The following is a 17,581-nucleotide window of genomic DNA, read 5'->3' on the forward strand; positions in this document are numbered from 1 at the left end:
ACCCTGCCCCCACCCCCAAACCTGAAATCACCTACCTGTATTGGAAGTTGTAATCTATTAAATACCCAGAATTTTAGAAATGCATGGATAAAGCTTTATTATCTTTTTATTATTTTTTTATTATCTGTCTGTGAAAACTACATGTATTTTTAAGACCATAAGGAGATAGTATATGGAGGAAATAGTATATGAAAATGATATGCAAAATGGCATATGCCCATGGTTGTGTATGTAATAATACTGTCACTGACTTTGGGGATCTTAATCTTCCATCATATAACTATTTTATGGCAACTATTTGATAGAATAAGTACTGGATATATCTTTTGAAATACTTAGCAAAAAATAATATTATTATCTAAAACTAACTGCAGACTTAAATATGCACAGTTAGAAGGAAATGAGCCTAGGCAGACCCAAGGAACTGTAATGGCTTTGCCTTCACAGGAGGTGATATTTTCTTCACAGGATGTAAAGATCTTTTCCATCCAATATTAGATGTTGTAAGACAGAGGAGAAAACTCAGACATCATGAATGGAAACATATTTATTAAAAAAAAAAAAAGTGCAACTTTTAAAACATATTCTTTAGTAGAAAAATCGTTCAATGTTTATGAAACTGTTTTAGATTTCCAATAGGTCTAGGCACGTGTCCGGAAAAAAAATAATGATTAAAATTCTGTTAAAAAGGAGCGTGACACTCCTTGTGCAGGCAGTCAGGTGTCCAAACCCCCTGTCACTGGCAATAAGCATCACTGAGAACAGAGCTGCCTGAGCTGAGCGGCCACCTCGGGAGGGGTCACTGCCCAGGATCTGCTGATGGAGAGAGGCAGACCAAGAACGGCTATGAAACTGTATGGTGCTCTCTGGTGGCTTTGCTGAGTTAAGTCTTTCCAAAGCCTTCAGCCAAAGCATTCACAGAAGTTTGGCTCTAATCTTTCCCATAAATTTCAGTCTCAGAACTGCATAACAAGTTAATTCATTGGTTCCACTTAATTTTTAAGCAGCTGAAAGTATCCAGCTTTTGACCATTGTCTGTCTCAAAATACTTGAGTTTTACTGTTCATCAAGTAACAACACATTGTCCATTATATCTTCTGTGTTAAAACAACAACAGAGAAACAAGTCCTCTTACTTTTCTCCTGCAAAAAAATTGAGAGTAGTTTCTAACAAGATAGCTAAAAGAAGAAATTGTTTGTCATCATTTGTAGCAGAAATATAAAAAAGATTAATAAACTACCAGTTATGAAGTTAGGTACAGAATTTAGAAAAATGCTGTGTTCACACAAGAAGTTATTACTTTAACATAGATGGAAAATAGAAAAGCTTGAGCTTTTATGGCTCCTTTGAAACCGGTTGCTAGAGCACTTTGCAAAATTTAACTATTTAGGAGTGTTTGGAATTCTAAACTACCCCTGGGTAAAGTGTTCACGTTACTGAAAGCTGTACAGCAACTGGAGTTTAAAATGGAGAGTGGAGAAAAACATATTACTTGTTTGAATCTGTAGGAATTATTTGATGTAGTTAGGAGGTAATTTCCCAAGCTGGATTTTGTCTAAAATTCTGCAGTTGTCACCTGAAGCTTATGGGAAGAGACACAGGATATTTCATGAGAACAAGTTATTGTGACCCTTGCATAATGCCTCAGGACAGATGATTCAGGATGGTTTCTTTTGACAAAGTGCTGGTACAGTATAAGCGTAGGTAAGAATGCTATTTATTGCAAGCTTGCCAGTCTGAAGTTTCTATATCTTGTTGTTCTTGTCATTCTTAAAAAATAAACTGTACAAGAAATCTGGTAGACTAAAGACAAGGAGAGTTACTCTTCAATGGGGATTGTTAAGGAACGCACAGGTAAGATTGCAAAAAGTTGTTTTGTAATGTTTGAAATTTTACTTCCTGATGACTTCATATAATGGCGGAGTTCTCTGATATGTAGTAGGCTAGTTGTGTAAAGCATTATGTCAGTACCTTGTGTAATCTTGTTCTGAGGATGAGGATAAAAGTACAAGCTAAAACCAAAAAAACAAACAGTGGTAAATTCTGGAGGAAAAAGAAAGAGCAAAGCATATAAATACCTACTACATGAGACTATAATGTCTACAAGGGGACTGAAAAGCTAAAACTTTCTTATGAATACGATTTTTTTGACTTTAGACAGTGTTTTCCATCTGTGGATTGAAAAGCATTTTACTAATCCTAATGAAAGCATCACATCTCTTTGTGGGAAATACATATTATGTCTGGTTTGCATATGGGTAATGATGATAATACTAGCTCTCAGTTTTCAAATACTGCTCTCAAGTGCTCCCTTCAAAAGCTGCAAGTTGAAATAAAATTGAGCTGTGTTGATGAAAAGGAGGTAAAAATAACTGATTTTGGACAGAAGTCCTTTTAACCTTTCCAGATTGTTTTTTCCATGACAGTCGCAAGAGTGTGCTTACACAGTGAGAATTCTCATTGTGTCTAGTTAAGTCATGTTAATTAGAAACAGGACTATGGACTCATTATGTTATTATATTCTTATTTATATGTAGCTTGGTTGATATATGGTGGTTCTGTTGAGTTAATGAGTCATGTGAGATGCAAACACACTTTCTTTTTTCGTTCAAACTCTTTGAAGTACATTACCATCCCTGCTGTGGACGTGCTCAGGAGAGGGCTGTGGTCACAGGCTGTCGGTAATGCAAATGTTGTTATGTATTGATGCTGGAACTGAGTCTTTCATATGTCTTTTTATCACAGACCCCAAAAATCTTTCCCATGCAATGCATGTATCAAAGCAGCTACTAATACAAAATACCTGCACTTTATTTATCTGTGGTTTATCAAGCAATACAGACTAGCATATGTTGAGAATGATCATAATACATTCATAATCATTAAGCACTGTCTATTGTTGAAGGTATGAAATTCAAGAAAAAATTAAAAGAAAGAACAACAAAATCCATCACATCTGTTCAAGATGTACACTAATAAAAGTCTGCTCCTACAGCCATGCTTGAGAGAAAGCTGGGTGCTTCAGGCAAGCAGACGAAACCGGATCAGAGTTGGCAGTTGGCTAGATGGCTTCCTGAGGTCCAACCTGAATTATTCTATGAGTTCATGATTTTTAAAAAAACTCTTTTTTTTTTTTTTTTTCCCCAGTAGTTGCTACCATTCCTTCCCAAGTTGGGATCCTTGGCAGCACTGACACTTACTGGGTCTTGAATGAGCAGTGCTATGTGGAAAATAACATACAACATTGAAACTGAAACATGGAAACATAAATTAAGATGTTCTCATGGATCAGAAAACGTTCTACTAGTTTTTACTTACCAGCTATGAGCTGGAAGTTGCCATTCTGGCCCACTAAGACACAGTAACTGCCATTAAGAGTATATATCTAATCCATACTGATGCAATGAAAAATTGCTGAGCTTAAACTGTTCCTTCGACAGCTTATTGGATGGTGACTTTTCATTTATGAATAATATGGAAAGGGTGGAGCAGTAATTTCTGAAATTGCTCCAGCCAGTTTTGTAAGAACAGGCCTTTGTCCTCGGTGAGAAATCCATTTGATTCTATGTGTCCAGATTCTAGGTACCTATATATCATGTAGCAAAAAATTAATAACTTAAAGAAATGTTTTCAGACAAATTCGTCAGTCGAACCTTAGTCCTGAAAAGTTAGCTAGAACTGTTTAAAAAGACAAATGACCAAATTACAATAATGTTCATCTTTTCCAAGTTATTGCCAATTATTTGATCCTGGAGAATAAATCAGGGGAGAATTTGATCCAGGTAGTTAATTACATGACCTGATCAAGCTGCAGTTCACAATTTTCTTCCTTCCTATCCAATTCCAGGTAGCTTCTGCCGGGATTCCAGTCTATTTGCCTAACACCTTTGCCCTTTTCCATGTGTTTCAATGCTGTCACATATTGCCCTCCTCAGTCTACACCTCTCTTCTCTCTATCGCTTTTCCTGCATCATTTTTTTTTCTCTGATGTTTCCATTTCTTCTTTGCCCTAAGCCTTTGCACCACTACTTTGATCCCTGACCTGAGCTTTGATTAACTCTTTCTTCTTTCTGGGTCTGAGTGCATTGTATAATTTATCTTTTATCTTTAGGGGGATGAGGGGTGATTGAGCACTTTAGTTTTTTCAAGAGCTTATTGACCTAGCTCATTTCTGAGTGTGATTCATGCTTGGACCTTATACAGTTTATAAAAACCTGAGGGAAAAAAATGGCTCTACCTCCATGTATCCTGATGTCTTACTATAGTATCCCTTCATTCATCAACAAGGATGATGTCTACAACTGTATTACAGCCCTCCCTTAATGCAGCTGAAGGATCAAAGTCATTTTCCTTTGATGAAGGTGCTGTAGGGCAGCTTCTTTCTCTTCCTGGACAAGAAAAATGCTGCCTCTTTCTCAAGCTTGGCTTAGATGTTAGAGCACTTGTATAATGTAATCACAAGACTATTAAATATGAAGTTGTTTGTCAGTTTAGATTGATGTTGATACATGCATCGGCATGATCTAGATGCGTTCATGTACAAGTACTACTCTTTTTGCAGGGAACATGATCTGCTTAGATGTCCAGGGGACTATCTGAAGGTAGTCCAATGGCAGCCAGTCCAGCTCTGCAGCATTAGAACTGATTCTATATCTGACAAAAGAGAAGTGCTTTAGCAGGCAGTCGAGCTTAATCAAAACCAAACACAGTTATTGAATTTCTTGCTGTTGTTGGTACAGTTAGAAGTAACCATGAACAGTTATTTTAAAATATTGCTGAACTGAAGCCAAAGATGAATCTTAAGTGTGCTGACTCAGCTTCCTCATTCTTATGTACAGGGACTTGTTCTTTAAGCATAAATAAATTTATTCTGCATATTAATACAGATATGCAGAGAGCACATCAGGATTTCTGCTTAAAAATAAAAGTAGCATAATAATTAAAAATGCCCATTTCCACTCCTGTTTTATTCTGTATTCCAGATTTGTTATTCTTAGAAGATTCTGTACTCTGGACAATGATAACTTTTAGTAGTGGGAGGAGGTGATTTTTTTTAGGATTTTCTTTAGGTCTTGTCATTATTTTACCATTTGATTAAATTGAACCAAAGAAGTTGGGCAGGATATATTACTTAGTGCAAACAACTTGCCAAGATGCATAGAGGGCATTGGTTAGCCTAGGATTCTCTGAGCAAGTCACAAGGAAAAAGTACATTTGAATGTCTCTGGTGCTCAGGGACATGCATGTAATATTTAAAATGAATTGATCCTCATCTGTCAAAGCCTTTTTCATGCTAGAATAGTATGTGTGAAAACCTAAATGACAGTGTAAGACTTGTATGCTTGCTAGCATCCTGGCTCTTTGAGGGGTTACATTCAGCTCCTGCTGACTTTCAAGGGGAGCTGAAGATGCTCAGAGTACTTCCTGGGACACACAGACTCTCCCAGGACTAGAGAGGGTTACCCGTAAGACCTCTGCAATGGTAGTGTCACCTTCCGATGTGAAAATGACCCTTGGAATAAACTCCATTTTTTATAATCGGTAGCTGAAATGCCGTATTGCACAGAAAACTATAGATCCTATAGTGTTATTAATATCCTAAACTTGGGAACATACATACACACTGACCTCTGTTCCTAAAATGTAACTGTGAGTGCTGTGAGTATTTTGTACTATTTAAAAAACAGTGTATCTTCAAGCTGGAAAACATAAGACAAGCATTTTTACACAAGGATTATTAGATCTGATGGAAGAGGGGTAATTCAGATATTCAAAATAACTTCTAGAGGCAGATCCACTTTGTAGTGTCAAAACATGGAAGTTCTTGATGCTTAACAAGATAGTTACAAATTTAATGACCACACTTTTGTTTCTGAAAGCAGCTACTGATATCTGGTATCTCTCTTTTCTATCTTTTTCTCTTACTGCCCAATGCTAAACTGGTCCGGATTTTCAGGTGCCCAGATGTCTGTCGATTTGACATCAGACCTTTTTCAAAGACTTCTTGGGCAGGGAACTCAAAAATGTTCGGGCATGCTAAAAGGACAGAGTCGTGATAAGTGTATTTAAAAGTCAAGTGTGAACTGAAAACAAGATGGGCATTGAGAATTCTGCCACAAAACACCACAAACTCGGTTGCACTGACAGTGCTGGGGTTGGTATCAGCCTGCCACAGTGGAAAATATGTGTTAGTGTGCAGAAAGCACTGCATACTGTGTTAGTGGTTGTTTCTTTCCATGTACAGGTGCTGCTCTTTACTTATGTGTACTGTGATAAATGCTGCAATGGTTTTAGTGTTCTTTTATCACAGGGGTACTGCATGCGATGCTTTGTCAGTGGTTTGGCTGGAAAGCAGCTCTTTGTTAGTGGGAAGGCCCCTGAAAAGAGCAGATACACAGCTAGGTTGCAGTTCACACAAGAGGGAGATTTTCCTAAGGACCCAGATGTGGTGCTGGAGTAGAGCTGGGGCAACTCAAGTTGTCCCTGAAATTTGCTGGACTGAGTGGTAGGCTAAGATTTCCTCCATAACACTTAAAAACCTCTCTTTTCACCTTCCTATCTGCAGCTTTTGCAGAGGGAGTGGAGCTGCTGAGTGTCTGGAAAGAGGACTTACCTTTCCACCCGCCCATCAGAGACAAAGGGAATTGCCGGCCTGTTAGTGACTGAGGACACGCGAGCAAATGCTTCCTCTACCCGAAGATCAGCAGCCATAGCATTATCAAAGGGCAGGCAGATTTCCATGCACATATAAGCTTTGGATACTCGGATACAGCAAAATACAGAGTTGTGAATATGGCAAAGGAAAGAGTATGCAAATTAAACTTAGTGCTACAGCTTTTTCAGGCAAAGCCCTGAGCTATCAGTGATTTCTTAGGCAAGGATTTGGGATTTGCTGTATCTTGTGTGTGACTCAGAGCTCAAATGTGAAATGTAGTCTTTTTTTTTTCTTTTTTTTTCCACATTTCACATTGTCAGTATATCACACAGAGGTGCATTGGCTCCAGCCTCTCTAATAACTCGGCTAATGGAAATAAGGGTTGATTTTTTTAATTTTATTTTTTTTCTAGAATGCAGTGTTTCCACTGATTAGAAAGAGCTAGGTTGAGCTCTGCTATAGAGAAAAAAGAAGCAACTGACAGTATTGAAGTGTTAATAATTAGAAAGCTTTAAATTTTTGTAGACCACCGGGTTCTACAAGATTTGGTGGCATTGAAGGTGGGCAGTATGAAAGGTGACAGCTGGACTGTAAATTTTTGCAGCTGGGGAATATCTTTGTTTTATGCTTGACTAACACTTAGCTCAGTGGCATTTTGGTCTACAACTGGACTCATTGTACAAATAAATGGGATGTTTTCTTTTTTGGCCCTGAAGGGAACAAGCATGTGCTTGTACGGCATGCATTATCTGAGCAAATTCAGACCCAGCATCACACTGTTACATCTCTGAGAGCTCCAGGTCACAACAAGCTTTCAACCAGCTCCTTCCAAGATGTTTTTGGTGAGTTTGTGGTCTTGCTGTGCACTGATGCCCAGGGGCACAGAAACCAGCTGGCAAAAGCCCTTGTCATCAGCCTCTCAGAATATATTTTCATGGGCTTCAGTGGGATTTGGATTAGGCTTTTTAGGCTGAAGTTTCCATCACTTGGTGCCAGTAATTGGGTCAGCTATTCAAAAGTGTTCAGCACTTATGATTCTTGCAAAAACCTTCATAGTCATGTTTTCCAGCAAGTCCAAAGACCTGGTGTGTTTTAGGCTAATGAAAGAGCAGCCACAAATGTGTTTGTTTCTATCTAGGGGATGCAGCAATAAATAAATGTTCATTCTCCACATATGCCCCTAATAATACTGGTAATGATAAAATGTTCTGTGGTACTGGTAAATGCAGCTTTCACATACATATCCTTGATAGATTTTGGAGCTTTCTAATACATTTCTGAAGGAAGTAGAAACAATTACAGTAGACAAATATACCAAATTTTCTTTCCCTCTTCCTACCTGTTTGTTTCTAATCAGCAGAAAGCTTCTAATTTCCTTTCCTCTCTGGCATGCTAGAAATTAACAGAGGAAGTGCACATGTTATTTCACTTTGCCAGAGACTGGCTTATACAACAGATTTTTACTCTGTAAGACAGATTTTGCTGTATTTGTGCTTTTTTCATCTCCCCCTGAGGAGCATTAACTCAAAGCAATCACAAGACACCCATCCTTGACTGCTGCTTCTTGAACAGTTATATCTTCTTTTCTTCTTGCTTCTTTATTTGAAGCATTTTTTTTAATATATTAATAGGGAAAAGCAACAATCAAAACAAAAAAATCTAAAGGCTGTCTCCTATCCAAAAATCCTAACTGTGTGATGTGAGAAAGCTTGAACATACAAAATACTTTTGTTCCTGTAGAATTTGCTTTCAAAAACTGCATCCTTTCTACTGAAATGAAGAAAGGTAGAATGCTCTGCAAAGTGCAGTATTGAAAAAGGAAGATGCGTACACACTTGGAAAATGCTGAGCTGCTTGGGAAGCTATAGACAGTGCATGTTTATGGAGCTGGTTTTTTAAGCAATCTCCAGAGCTTGAACGGATTACAGTGATATTTTAACAAGGCTGCTGGCATCCATCACCAGCTTTCACTTACTGAGAAGGCTGAAAGATGGAAGAATGTAATTATTTCCGAGTAAGCTAAATGCTAGTGGCTGATTGTCACAAGAACTTCGGTGCTTTAAACTTCTTAATCTCCTGCCAGGCAGACAGGTAAGTCTTGTGGGCTTCTCTGCCAGCCTCTGTTTTGGTAAGGGGCAAGGGCTCACAGGGGACTGGGATCAAAGGCAAACTGTATTTCTTAAATGTTAAATATGCAGTATCGCACCTTGTCATTTTCTGTCTGTCAAGTTACAAATTCACTACCTATAGGCTGAAATATTTCCGTGAAGATATTATTGCTTTCCTTAGCCAGGATCTGCCTATCATTCCAGGCTAATCCCTAACATATGCAATTTTTGCATACATTTATATGCTACTGGAAAGGGACACGTACATAAATCATCCCTACCTAGTGAAGTATCTCTGTTTAAACCTCTTTCTGTCATCCTGTAATTACTTCTAGATTGATTGCTATGGTTAAAGCAATGTTATTCCATGTGATAGATGTGATAATATGTATAGGACTAACCTTCTAAAGATGATTTTGGTTGAACAGCTTTCCCCTGAAAGTACAATTTCCTGAACTCAGATCTTCGGGCAGCTTATGTTACAGATAAGGTCTGCAGCACTGTAGAAGTACAGTGGTAAACAAGGGGTTTCCGAGCTCACAAGTGGGAATCTAACAGCATCAAAAATAGATATTTCTTTTTCTTTCGCCCTTGAAAGAACTGTTATTCTCTCTAAGTAATGGCACTGCTGTGCCTCTAGAGGTGAGGCTTCCGATTTGAAGACTTTTAGCATAAAAGACCTGATTACCATTTAGAAAAAACAGAAGACCTTTTGGCCGTAAATAGGTTTTGTCTTAATGAAGCTTTTTTCTGTTGTCTTCTGAGAAGGCTTACCAGCTTTAAGAATTGCTATGATTATTGAAAGGCAAAGATTTTACATGTTTTTCTAAGTTTTGTTGTTGTTGTTTACAGGAATGATAGTCAGAGAAGAGAGTATTTTAGGCTAAAATATAAATGCATATTTCTTTTTTCTTTTTTTTTTTTGATTTAAAATATGGTTGTTTACAAAAAGCAATTAATTTAAGTTCTATTTTCAATCTGGCTATGATAAATGAAACAAAGCCTGCTGGCAGACACAATTCTAAATAAATTTCTAAGAATAATTAGATGTGTAATTAACAGAAGACTGAGTTATTATCACTTTCTCCTCTGTATAATAATTCTGCATAAAAACATGAGAAATGGCTCTCATTAAAATCTCACAGCAGATCAATCCACAAAAGGGAGTGAAACATTAACACAAAGCATTCAAGATGTGCAAACACTGTGATTAATTAATTAAACAGAGACTGGCACAAAAAAAAAAAAAATCTAAAACCAAAGGGAATGATTAAGAAATCTATACTTCTTAAAAGATATGTTTTTACACCCCACACTTTCTTTTATTTTTTTACCCCAAGGAACTCTTCAAAGTCCCTTGTGAATCTATATTTGTATATTTTGCTTTTATCTTTTTGTTCTGAAGAATCAACCTAAACACCTGTGCTTTATTCATCTGTAAAATTTCAAAATATTAATCAGTGGAGTGAGTGATTATTTAGGAAGGATTCAGAAGTGCATAGCAGAGGGCAGCTGATGGGGTTTGCTTTCCTCAGCTAAGGGGCATTCTCTGTTGAAGTTTAGGGATTTGCTGCTCTGATTTCAATGACTTTCAGCAGAAGGCTGCTTATGAAGGTACCTCTGCTGGTGGCAAACAGAAGCAAACCAAAGAGCCGAAAAGTCTTTTGTGAAAAACAGAATAATTAGGAATGCTTTGAAGGGCTCTACCAGCCTTTCTGGTACTGAGATTCTGGAGAACAATGGTATTCAGAGTAGAAATGCCAGCAGTTATTTAAATATTCGCTTGTGTCAAATTCCTCAAAATGCCTTTACTCAAGTACTATGCGATATTATGCCAATACTCATTCTCTGCTTTTTAGCGTATTTAATATTTTTTAGGGCTTCTCTAGTTGCTGTGCAGTGTTCAGTCCAGCAAAGTTGTCCTGTGTGTAGTGCAGTAGTTAAGAGCTCCAAGTGAATCCTACGAATATTCGGGTTATGTTACTTTTCCTAATGCTTGGAAGTCCCTACCTTGCCTTGTTTAAAATCCAGCTTTAAAAAAAAAAAAAAAAAAAAAAGGAATTTTTTGTTCTATGGTATCAAATAGTAATGTCATGTAACACACACCCAAGAGCTTAACAGAACTGTAGTAAGACTAATTTAGTCAGTGTCTGTCTAATCCTTCATTAGCATACTATTATGTATTTTTGCTCAGTGGGTATATTGCCTGTTGAGAAATAATGTGAATATTTATTCAGCAGTAAAAGTGTTGCTGCTTAACTTACTCAAGAGCTTTTTTTACCATGAGTGAACATTTTTATCTAGAAAAGGATTTCAGGCAGATGATCACCCTTGGGATTCAATGAATTCATGCATTGCATGTCCTATCTTACTACATGGCTGTACAGAAAGATTGCTGTTCTTCTAACTAGATTCCAGTCTGAACAGAGGCACTGCAAACATGCAGCCTCCTCTCAGAAAACCCTGCCCGTCTTACAGAATGGGTTAATGTACACATGGATGCAGTTGATCTAAGCAGGATCACAGGTGCAGGTCCATCTCAATTTGGTACAATAGACTAAGCAGTTTTGATAAGACAATGCCAGTCTCCTAGGAACAGAGTGCTTTGCTACCCAAGTCAGAGGAGTTAGGATCAGACTACTCATTTTGACCTGTAACTTGTGTTTGGTATTGATGACCCAGAAAAAAAAAAAGAAACAAAAAGAAAGAAAGAAAAAAGTATCTGACATTTTTTAAATCTGTTGAGATTATTGATTTATATTCTTGTATGCTAAGAAGTTTATTTCTAAACAGTTTTTTTCTTTATTCAAAGAAAAATATATTTAGTGCATGCATTTTCTGTAGTGAATATGGCTGCACTACTAGCCAGGTATTCATATTTTTGATACATTTTTGATAAAGATGTATTGAAATGCTCTTAGTGTTAGGGTGACATATGGAAAGCAGTATGACATTACCAGTATATAGTGATTTTTAACTGGTGCTAGCAGTTGCGATGAACAGTTATTACTGTGTATCTACTGTTACTAGCTTCAAAGATGTAAAATGTCACTGAAATTGTAAAATGTAGGTTTACTTTTCTGTAAATGAAATTAGAATCAGATCCTTTATTTCAGATTAACCTGTGAAAGCATGAACAAACCCAACAATTAGTAACCAACAGTTAGTAACCACAAGCAGTAACCATCTATCTTTCCTTATTCAGTTAGAGATTAAATTGGAGTAAAGTAGCATTTATTTAAAAATAAAGAGAACCACAGTTCTAAAATGTTTTCCATTTTACTGGCTTTACTTACCACTGGTTGTACAAATTTCTTACTGATGCAATTTTTTTCCAACTGTGATATCCTAGTCAGATTTGCACTGATGTAAACTAGAAAAAAATAAAAATGGTTTTAAATATAGAATATTGAAAATAATTATTATAGTAATATTATATTGAAAGTACATTAAAAATAGTTTTTAGAAATGTTAAATATGCTAAAAATAGATGTAACTGTGTGTCTATGCTCTGCCATGCTTTTGGATACTTTCTTGATAGAAGGTATATTTCTTACGGTTAAATTTTCCAATTAATTGTTGATGATGATCTGAAAATGCATTCACTGAAGCTCAAATTCTTATGAATGTATTATATGACATTTAAACTAAAAAGGCAAGAAATCAATTCAGTTGTTTGTGTTGCAATTGACTGAATAGTAATTGAGACACAGGATATTGAAAGGTCAAAATGAGAAACATTTCCAGAAAAATTCTTTGCAAACCATTTTCACAGGCTGTTAATTAAAATTTAACACATAATTGAATTATACCTTTTATTTCATACTTAATAATTTACAAGATCTATTAATATATTTGCATATATGTTAAAATTATTGTATCTTTTATATATAACACTGCTTTTAGAAATGTAATTCAGTTTTCAAATGACAGTGACTGGAGAAGGTACAGCTTACAATCAATGAAGGAATGATCTCTATCAGGTATTTGAATATGACTGGGATGAAGACCAATATTCTGGTAAGAAAGGAAGGAAAGAAGGAAGGAAGGAAAGAAGAACAAAAGAGAAAGAGAGAGAGAGAGCTATTTCATTTGCTTCCAGTGGCAGGCAACTGTGTGTGCTGGGGAGTTGAGTTCCCCCGTCATTCGTTGAGAGCCCACAGGGGTGGCCCCAAGAAGGCACTTCCTGATGGTACCTCCATCATTTTGAAGCCCAAGGTCTTGCACTACAGGCCCTAGTTATCTGCAGCCCTGAACACCAAGGGATGCTGCCAGTCTGATTCACCTGCAGGACCTCATGGGTTTGGTAGGACACTAGGTGCCCCTTTGCAGGGAAATGGAGGCTGACCAAGTCCCACTTGCTCTGGTCCTTAGGCTCACAGGACAGTCATTTTCTCAAAGAGGGTGATAGTACTACTGAAAGGATGGAAATGTGGGAAGAGGAAAGATAAATAGAGAATGTAATAGAAACAGAACATGTGCATTAGTCAGCCTTTGAATGCATAATAAAAAGCATTTATATGAGATGAAATTCAAGCTTGTGAAAGTGAAAGATGCTGTACTTGCTTTCTCTAAGGGACTGAATTTTATCTAAACAGCTTTGTATTTTCTAAATTTAAAAAAAAATCTACGTGAATGTTGACATCTCCAAACCTATGTTTGCTGCAATTTCTATTAATAATCTGATGGCTCCTCCTTATATGGCAAACAGCTGGGTTTCTTTTTGAAATCAGCAGTTGTTGACTCGTTTCCTTTCTATGGTTGTTATATTTCATTGCTTTGTCCTTCAACTGCCCTTGCCTAGCACTTTTTATGAAAATTTCTCCAATAAAGCACTTCAACACTGTTTGGTGTTCCTCCTTGCAAAAATAAAATACAAAACATAGTACATTAAAACAATACAATACAATAACTTGTTTTCACACTTTTTAAAGATGTCACTGTTGAGGATAAAAGCAGGCACTGACATGAAAGTAACGGGCTAAAAGGGAAAAAGATTAAACAATTGCAGCTTATGTCAAAAGACTTATTTTACTATGCTTATGGAGAAAAATATTCATGTAGATTCAATAATTTCTTTGTAAGAATTTGGAAAATCTCTCCACCTTTCTCTGTCACCTTAGTCTAAACATTCGCAACTTTTCCAGCCTTTCATTCCTCCCAGGTACATACTCACCTCTAATCTTTTCTTTATATATTTCTCCATTTTCCAGTACTACTTACCTGAGATCTTGTGCTAGAGTCCCTATTCTATCTAATATTTCATAAAACATTATACAAATTCAAAGGATTTTTTTTTTCTTATGCTCTTAAATGGGGCCATCTTTTTCCATGAGTTGGAAAGACTCATCGGTCACAACAGTCATGATACCCAGCTGTATTTCACCTCCTCCTTTCTGTCACACCATTTTGTTCAGAAAAGAAAAAAGGAATCCTGAAACAGTATGTAAGCCTACTATAGCAGATAGAGGAAGAAGTTCTCCCTTGTTTCCCTGCTCCTACATTTTGTGACTCATTTTCTAAGCCGAACACCCTCTCTTTGGTTCTGTTTCCTTTTACAGCCATTAATGTACATCTCCACAGACCCATAATTTCACACTTACAACCCAATGGTCATTGTGTGACAAACTACTCCCTAAAAAAAAAAAAAAGAAAAAGAAAAAAAAGGACAGAAGAGTGAAAGCAAATATAAGGTTTTAATCTATAAAGGGAAGAGACTGATAAAAAAAAGATAATTAATTTTAAACACATAAGAGGCAGTTGCAAAGAGGAATGGAGGAGCTCTTTTTCTTTATTGTAGTGAAAAAGACAAGAAATATTATGTTTAACTTTGCATCAATGGAGCTTAGAAATACCCTTTTTATAGTCATGGTAGTGAGTCATTGGAATAAATTACCTTTCAAAAGCATGGAGACTCCAGAAAGGAGACTTGTAAGCACTGGTTAGAAAGTCGTTTCCTAAGACTAGCATGTGGCTGTGAGATAGAGGTAGGTTTTTCTCTTTCAATCCTGCTTTTTATTATTCCTCAGCACTTTGTTGCAAGCATGTAAACTTGTGGGCTGAAGGGAGTAATATCAGATATGAGCAGTGACCCATAAAAAAAATACATTATTTACATCAACCATTGCTAAGGAAACCTTTCTGGATTCGTAACAAAATACATTATTTACCTCAACCATTACTACAGGAAGCCTTTCTGGATTTATTCCTACCCAGGAACAAAGATGAGGTGCTATGAGAGATGGTCAGAAGAAATATCCAAATTGTCAGAAGAGATTAAGGGATAGTGAATAGTACTGATTTTATTTTATTACATAAATTGATGACCATATGCGTCAGGAACAGTCTATGTGCATTGTATTATCTTAGTTTCAGTGTGTTTAACCTATGGTTAGTAGGCTAGGAAAATGTTTTTTAGAAAAAAACATTTACCTGGAGGTAGTTCAACTATAGGTTTTTTTTTTTTCTTAGAAATATCCTGCAGTGTCTTGTTGATAGGAGACTAAATGACCTTCATTTACTAAATCAATATTGAAATTCCCATATTCCTCTCTAAGCTGTACCAGGAGGATGAAGTAAACACTTGTATCCGTAGTCATATTGGATGAATTGAAAATGTTCTGTGATCTATGTCAAACAGCAGCTCTACTAACTGATCCAATGGTCCTTGCTGAAGTTTAAATATACTTAAAGCATCTAACTCTGCTAAGAAAATGAAGCTACACTGTAGATCTTGCTTTATAAAGCATGAAAGCAGAGTGTGGTGGGGCTAAACTACTGTCACAAAAGTTACTCTTTTACTTAAGATAACCTGTCCCCTTTTCACCGAGGCCCGGTGCTTGCCATTTAGATAGTACATGTGAGCTATAGGTTGGAGTTTTTTAAGGGGAGAATTATCTGTCTATGTGACTGCAGACTAAGGCATTTCTCACAGCCTTGCCCTTTAGCTTATCCTATCACTATAACAGAAATAAAGAGCTGATGTAGCTTGGGTCTTTGACAGTAATCACGTGTGAGCAGTTTGGCCAAGATCTGATATTACACTAAGTACCGGATCCCAGGGGGAGAAATCCTGAGGTCTTTTCATTTCTTAATCTTACCTGGTCAATGGGAACACAGCTTAGTCAGTGTTGAGCAAATGCCATGATCTGACTAAGGATTTATCCAACACAAGAACAATATCTTGTTTTGGATACAGTTTGAGAAGCGCTGTTTGTGTTACGAAACTTATTTTGGAAACAAGATGTTTGGAAATGTCTTGTTTTTCAGTTTACTGAGCCACAGAAGTCAGCAGAAACCCTGCCACAAACTGCAGTGGTCAGGTCCTTCTCAGGGTATGTCAACTTGGCATCAACCTTGCAAAAATCCTCTGCCGTTCTTCTAGGGCCATCAGTTGAGGCACTCTGGGAGGAATTTCTCAGGGACAGCTCCAGTTATCCTCTTTTATGGGCCAAAACTAAACGGCATCATTGTTGCTTTTCTCCTGTGAGTGAGTTAAATGCGACATCGGTGAAAGCAATGGCAAGGTTATGTCAGAGAACTCCATTCTGCAGTCTCAGAGAAACACGTACAGGCAATTCCTCTGGATGGTAGCTCTGGCTTACTGCATATCTTTTTGGATAGAAACGTATTTGCTCTGTCTGAAGTGCAACATGATAAAGAGGTAGGAAATAAGTAGTACATTTACACTATACATTTACATTATAGGAACAGAGCTTATGTGGGCAAGTACCTTCAACTGGAAGCTCACTTTTGAACCCATGCATTGGCATAACTAAGGGAGTCACCCATCATTTCAATGACTTCTTTGCCTGGAGAACCAGAGGGTTAACCCATCTTTGGTTTTCTGCATGGAAAGGCACCTCCCCACAGCTTCACCCCACTCCTGCTGTGTATGGGTGGGTTTCCCGGGGTGGCGGCTGCTGCTGGGGGCTTCAGCCGCGCCTCATAAAGGGGAGCAGCCCTCTTCCTTCCCCTGATGCCTTAGCAGTGGTTTCACCCTTTCCTTGCAAAGCTTCCCTGCAGGATGGCTGAGGGCATCCTGTGGAGGGGAGCAAGTCCGAGGAGGAGGCAGGCAGGGAGAGCATCCCCCCTCCGAGCTGCCGCTGCTGCTGAAGCCGTGCAGGAGCCGTCGGTGTGGCTCCCCAGAGTTAGTTGCTCAGCAACGAGAATCAATTAATATGCTTTGCAGAAAGTGCAGGGGAAGCCCGCGCTGCTGTCAGCGAGAAGGCAGGAGGCTGAGGGTGACTCAGGATCCCACCCCAACCTGACACCCATTCAGTCCCACCCCATCCTCTCCAAGCCCCGTGTTAGCTACTATTCTTTATCCCTTTTTCTTTCCCTACAGTGATTTAGAGACTGTGCCCCCAAATCCTTCAGGCAAGGCAGCTCCTTGCTCAAGAACTCCCCTGCTTCAAGGGTTTTGCTGTTAGATCTCATTTGGGGTTATTTCTCAAGCTTTCTCCAATGCTTTTCTAGAAATTCTAATGTTCATGTTCACTGGGAAGGGAAAGGGACAGCTGATGCTTTGATCAGATCATTTAAAAGATTCCTCAGGATGAGAAGGGTTGTTTGGTAGCACACGGTTGGCAGCAGTAATGAAAATGCATCATGTGTGAATTGGGAAAGTTTTTGTCTCTTCCTTTATTACAGGTAATCAGCACCGTATATATGAGACCAAAGAGGTAGATTGTTGTGAAACACATAGGTAATAGAATGAATGAGGGGTTGTTATTTTTTCCCCCTTTCTCTGCATAGTAATTTCAGGGCTTCAGTAAGGTATTGTTTTCTTTTTTTCTTTTTCTTTCTTTGATTTTCT

The 17,581-nt window shown here is 37.7% G+C and overlaps 1 protein-coding gene across 18 annotated transcripts in view; it reads left to right on the forward strand.

Annotated features, from left to right (window-relative positions):
- TUNAR (transmembrane neural differentiation associated intracellular calcium regulator) overlaps nt 1-17,581 on the forward strand; it is a 163,524-nt gene that overhangs the window by 117,684 nt on the left and 28,259 nt on the right. Inside the window, exon 1 of one of the 18 annotated variants that reach the window (XR_014585024.1) lies at nt 5,665-8,746. The exons of 16 other annotated variants lie outside the window; for them this stretch is intronic. The gene's annotated coding sequence lies outside the window, so the exon portion shown is untranslated. Of the gene's footprint in view, nt 1-5,664; nt 8,747-8,798; nt 17,416-17,581 lie in introns of those variants that run through there. One more of the 18 variants, XM_083838137.1, reaches the window with a different exon arrangement.

The sequence above is a fragment of the Anser anser genome (genome assembly GCF_964211835.1).
Source record: "Anser anser genome assembly, chromosome: 5".
NCBI lineage: Eukaryota > Metazoa > Chordata > Aves > Anseriformes > Anatidae > Anser > Anser anser.